The sequence below is a fragment of the Tripterygium wilfordii genome, chromosome 17 (genome assembly GCF_013401445.1).
Source record: "Tripterygium wilfordii isolate XIE 37 chromosome 17, ASM1340144v1, whole genome shotgun sequence".
In the NCBI taxonomy this organism is placed as follows: domain Eukaryota; kingdom Viridiplantae; phylum Streptophyta; class Magnoliopsida; order Celastrales; family Celastraceae; genus Tripterygium; species Tripterygium wilfordii.
Window position 1 is genome coordinate 10,832,131 of NC_052248.1, and position 6,000 is coordinate 10,838,130.

Sequence of the window (6,000 nt, forward strand, 5' to 3'; positions counted from 1 at the left end):
ACATATCTCAACGGTAAGTAACATGATTATTAAAAATAGAAAAAGTTGAAAGTTAAACTCAAAATTGTCATGTAATATGAATATAATTATTATTACGATATAAGAGTAACCAATCGGACCCTTACACAAGTTATAACATTCAAATATTTAAGATTGAAGTGGTTGAAAATGAATTATTATAATTTGATGATTGTGATATTATTAGCATCCCAATGGAGATGATAAGTGCAGATGTAATTCCAGTATTCAATTATTTTTTATCAAAAAAATATTATTAAGATATGTAAATGAGAAATATATTTGTCCAAACAAAAAAGAATCATTTAAATAATAATAAAAAAACCACATGTTGATGATGATGGAACAGGAAAAAGAAAAGTGCTTGTCCACTGAGTTTAGGGAACTACAACATTCAATTCACGTGTATTTCGTTGCCTTTTATTTTAGATTATAGTCAACTTGGACATAATTACTCTATTACGGTTAGGCAAACACATAAAATGTACAGTTACAGTTCATATGCAAAACAGATGCAATACAGTTGGAATTAATCAACTTGTAGGAGAAGAACAATAGAAGAATTGAAAAGCACAGAACATGGGCGTGTTTGGTTCCTGTATTTGAAGATGAAAATGGAAAAAGAATGTTAGAAAATTATCATACTATTTTTCAGACATCATTGGTTAATTTTCTTGGTCATATTTGGTTAGAGTAAAAATTATAATTATTTTGTATTGTATGACATATTTTAATTTTTCAAAAAATATTTTAATTTGAATATGCTAAATAAATATTGTAAAAATAAAAATATTTTTTTTCTTATTTTTATGTGATCATATTTCATCAATAAGAAAATAATATAATATAAAAAACATATTTAAAATATAATTGTGAGATATCGTTGAAATTATGTATTTTTAAAAAGGTCATCATTTGAATCTAATTAAAAATTAGTGAGGGTTTCCAATATTTAAGGAAAATATATCTTTTTGGAAGGAAAGGAGAAATCCTTTTAGAGGAATTAATCCAGTTTTCCTTAGAATGTAGAATTCCAATGATTCCATCAATCAAACATAGGAATTGTTGGCAAAATAAAAACTCTTACTCTTGAAAAATTGCATTATGCGGACCAAACAAGATGTTTAGTTTGTCATGAGAATGGTAATGAGAATGGAAATGAAAATGGTAATGAGAACGGGAATGAAAGCAAAAATGAGAATTCCTTGGATTCTGATGTTCGGTTGGTGGGGGAATTGTGAGAGGAATAAAAATGGTGATAATTGACAAAATACTATATTATCCCTTATGGCTTATTGTGCTTTATAAGAGCAACCACAATGAGGCCACTTTGCAGGCCCAAAAGTGTAATCTATTGGCCCTAATGCTGGCCCAAGCAAAATCATGAGCTACAATGAGACACTTTTATTGTCCCGAATATACTGGCCCAAGCTTGAGAGAATGGATGTTCCATGGCTTGTTTGCTCACCGCCAGATGGGGCCCACTGAAGTCCATTCAACCAATATTGTATACGATCGTCTTCTTCATCTTTTATACAAACTGAGATCGAACCTGAAGTCTCTGCAATCGTGACGACCGATTTGAGAAAGCATACGAAGAAGTTGCTCAGACGACGGGAATGTTGAGCCGGCAACGGGAAGCTTGTCTATTCACTCGATCTGCAACAAGTATGGACTGATTTTCATGTGAGATTTAGGGTTTAGATTTCCAACCCATTTAGCTATGTCATGAGTCTGTTCTGTCCTTAGAGTTCATTCAAACATATATATATATATATATATCATTCGTTCTTGCTGTCATTGACTCTGTTGGTCCTTAACTTAGTGTTGTGTGAGAAGCTAACACTACGACGAAGTTCAATTTTTGAAGTTTTTTTTTCCGTCCTTCTTTGAACAAAAAAGGTTTCAATGGCTTTCTGTACTGGATTCTATTGAATTTGAAGAAGACAAAAGTAACAACCAAGATGAAAGTGACGTTCAGGTGCTCTCTAGATACAAAGGAAAAGGTAGAGAAGATGAACTCTCTCGTGAATTGAAGAAGAAGCCCTAGCAATTCTTTCTAGGCTAGGCTATTTCTATTGGGTTCATCTTATGCCCCAATGTTGACTTCTTTTTTTTCTTGTTTGGCCAACTCGGCCCATGGAGTGTTGTTTCTTTGGGCTTTGGCCCATGGTCAGTTCAAATTGGTTCCAACAGCTACTTTTTATGACCGTTGTTGCTACTTTGTATATATTACTTCTTACATAGATTGTAAAGCCAAGCTGTTTTATTCAATGAATACAATCAATTCTTCCTCTTCTCATCTCTTTCTTTTCTAACTCCTCATCTATTTCTTACAAATTTACATGGTATCGGAGCATTTTGGGATCATTTACACAAGAAGATCCAAAGTCATGTTAAATTCTATAGAAAATGTTATGCTGGGTGGCAATGGCATCCTGCCAAATCCAACTTCTTACAATTTTCTCAACCCCTTCTACTTACAAAATTCTGATTTCGCTATCACGAGCTTATTTCCCGTGATGCTAACTGGCTTCTACCTAATTTACCCTTACAGTTCGAGTTTAGGTTCATATCAGATGTTTAAGTGACAAATTTGTACGATGTCTTTTTGGGTTAAAAAAATAATTGACCCCAAATAATAATATTTTAATATATAAGGAAAGATCATTGAGGTTGAAAATTGAAAACTTTATGTAGGGGTGTTCAAAAAGACCGCATAAACCGCCCCGACCGACCACCCCGACCGATTGGTCGGTTTTGTTATAAAAGTTTTTTGATGTTCGGTCGGTTCGATCGGTGTACACAAACTCAATATTTTAAACAGTCGGTATTCATAATTTTAAAAACATATTTCGGTTAACCGAAACCGACCGAACTTTCTTCTTAAAAGTTAAAATTACACACACACACACATATATATATATATATAATACTCCTCAAAGTCAAAGATATCATTAATTATTCTATTGTATTGTCCATTTGTTTAGGTAGGCCCATTGAAGAAACACTTAAACAGTTAAACTAGTGACTACTACCCAATAGTCAGGCCCATTTGTAATTGAAAATGACGACTACCTTTGTCCTTTCGTTTTTTGCTAGGGTTTTAACTTCATTTGTCTTATTGTTCTTGTCTTCTTGATGGCCGCAACACTCCATTGGTTTCCTAGTGCGTTGGTTGGACCTTGATGCCCTTCTCGGCGCTCGCGACTGATATTGAGAGGTTAGTATTGAGCAAGCCCGCTTTTCTCTTGTTAATTCTTGTTAGTTGTTACTATTATAACTTGATTTGCTATTACATTTGACAGACCCTGTTAGTGAATTTTATTTGGCATTTGCAAATCAGCTTGCTTTGAAAGATGGGTAACGATCCACCAAATCCAACGGAGGGCAATATTATCAATAAGCAACAAGAAGCAGATCCTGGTACTGCAAGAAAGGTTAGTGAACCTACAAAAATTGAAACTTCTAGGAAAAGATCTTGGGTTTGGGATTTTTTACTGAGGTTACAACTGCAAATGGTAAACGTAGGGCAACATGTGACTTTTGTAGTAAGAGTTATGCAGCTGATCCTAAACAAAATGGTACCACATCTTTGGGGAATCATTTAGTCAATGTTTGCTTATCTTCTGAAAACCCTTTTAGAGAAAAAGAGATTGAGTTGGAGAAGGGTCAGACTACATTGAACTTCGAGCCTCTAAAGCCAGGTGAGACATTGTCCTCACTTACACAATTTAATCCTGTAAGAGCTAAGAAAGCCTTAGCTCGCATGATTGTAAAGGATGAGTTGCCTTTTAGATTTGTCCAGGGGGAGGGGTTTCGAGAATTTTTGGCCGAAATTTGTCCTAAATGGAAAAACATCCCAAGTCGTATCACAATTTCAAGGGAATGTATTTTGTTGTATGAGAAGGAAAAGTCAGAGATGAAAAAGCCATTAAAGGACAACGTTTTTGTCTTACTACAGACACTTGCCATTAAAGGATCACTTTTGGGGTTCCTACTGCTTCTGATTGGGAGAAAGTAAGGTTATTTGTGAAGTTTCTGAAAATTTTTTATGATGCAACTGTGCGATTCTCAGGATCTCAACATGTCACATCTAATGGTTTTATTATGGAGCTGTTAATGATTCAAGATACTATTGAGTCTGACTGTGCTTTAAGCGATGAAATGCTGAAAAATGTGGTTGTGAATATGATGGCTAAGTTTAACAAATACTGGGGCAGCATTAATGCTATGAATGGTTTGTTGTTTGTTGCATTTGTTCTTGATCCTCGATATAAATTAAAGATGATTGAATTTTCTTTCAATTCAGTCCCGGGATTGCCAGAGAAAGTTAAAAGTACTTTGACTCGTTTATATGATGCATATGCTCAAAATAATGGAGTTAGTAGCACACAAGAGAAAGTGAGTCAATCAAATACATTGGGAAGCAATGAATCTCTGCCTACGGATATGAGGGCAGCGAGATTGGCGAGTTTTAAAAAACATTTGAAGGATTCTCAATCTTTGGAAAATAAATCTGAAGTTGATCGATATTTGGGAGAGAGTTTGGAGAATGACAAAGATGGTTTTAATCTACTTGCTTGGTGGAAGGTGAATGCAAGTAGATATCATGTGCTTTCTTTAATTGCAAGGGATGTCCTTGCGATTCCCGTGTCTACAGTGGCTTCCGAATCGACATTCAGCACGGCAGGGCGAGTTATCGATCCATTTCGCAGTTCTTTATGCCCTTTTACAGTTGAGGCCCTAATTTGCACCCAAAATTGGATCCGTAAATCTTCTACTCCAATCAATCTTCGAGAAGCTATGGATCAAATTGAAGACTACGAAAAGCTTGAAGGTGGTAATTTAAATTATAAAATGCTCCATTTTATTTTATTTTTCTATGTAGCTTATGGCCTTATATATGATTTATGATTGTTTATTGCAGAGATTCATGAAAAAGTTCAGGCATTAAACATGGGAGAAAATGTTGTCGAGGAATGCGAGGATCTTGAAGAGATATGATCAAGTGTATGTGAATTTAAGCTAACTTGATTTTTATTACTATTGTTGAAGTATTAAAACTTATGTGTAATTTCATGTGTTCAAACTTCAAACCAGAGTACTTCAGAAGTGCCCCTGCTGCTGTGCCCCTGCTGCTGCCAAGCAAGAAGTCTCATGAGAACATGGTGGTTTTGGTGTTTTTGTTGATTATTTTAAATGTTTAACTATATGTATGAAACTCTGTAAAATTTTTATTTTTATTTTTATTGGATTTTTCTTTGATGGTCAGCTATTATGTGATTATGTCAGATATCATATATGGATTAATTAATCATGTTTGTTTAATTTAATGTGATAGAGTCACTATTTACCATTTAGCTATTGCGTATTTGTTATGCATTTGACATTATGGAATCAATTTGTGTACATGTCATAAATTTAGCTATTTGGAACTGTGTGTACATATAAATTTTTGGAGTTATAAGCATGGAGAAAGAATACTCCAATTTTATTTTTTATGGTCATACAAAAACCGAAAACCGACCTAAATCGATTGGTCGGTTTTACTAATATCAAATTTATCATTGGTCGGTTTTTGGTTGCATCTTATACAAAAACCGATCGTGTCGGTTTCACCCTCAATGTCGTCAAAAACCGACCGAAACCGACCGCGAACACCCCTAACTTTATGAATGAAAAAGGAAATTATAAACACAAAGGAGGGGTAAATTGGTCAAAAGGAAAAAAATTTAATCTTCTTTGGAAATCTCAATCATTTATTTATTTATTTAAATATAAAGGAAAAGAATAAAAATATTCAAATTCAGATATCTCTATAAAATATCACACATATAAGTTTCATCTGAACTAGACTCTCAAATAGTATTTATTTATTTTTTTTGCCTGGAAATCATGTGTATAATATATGATATTAATACCATATAATTATATATATTTACACATAATTTACTTCTCCTTCCACTTCAATTCCTCTCT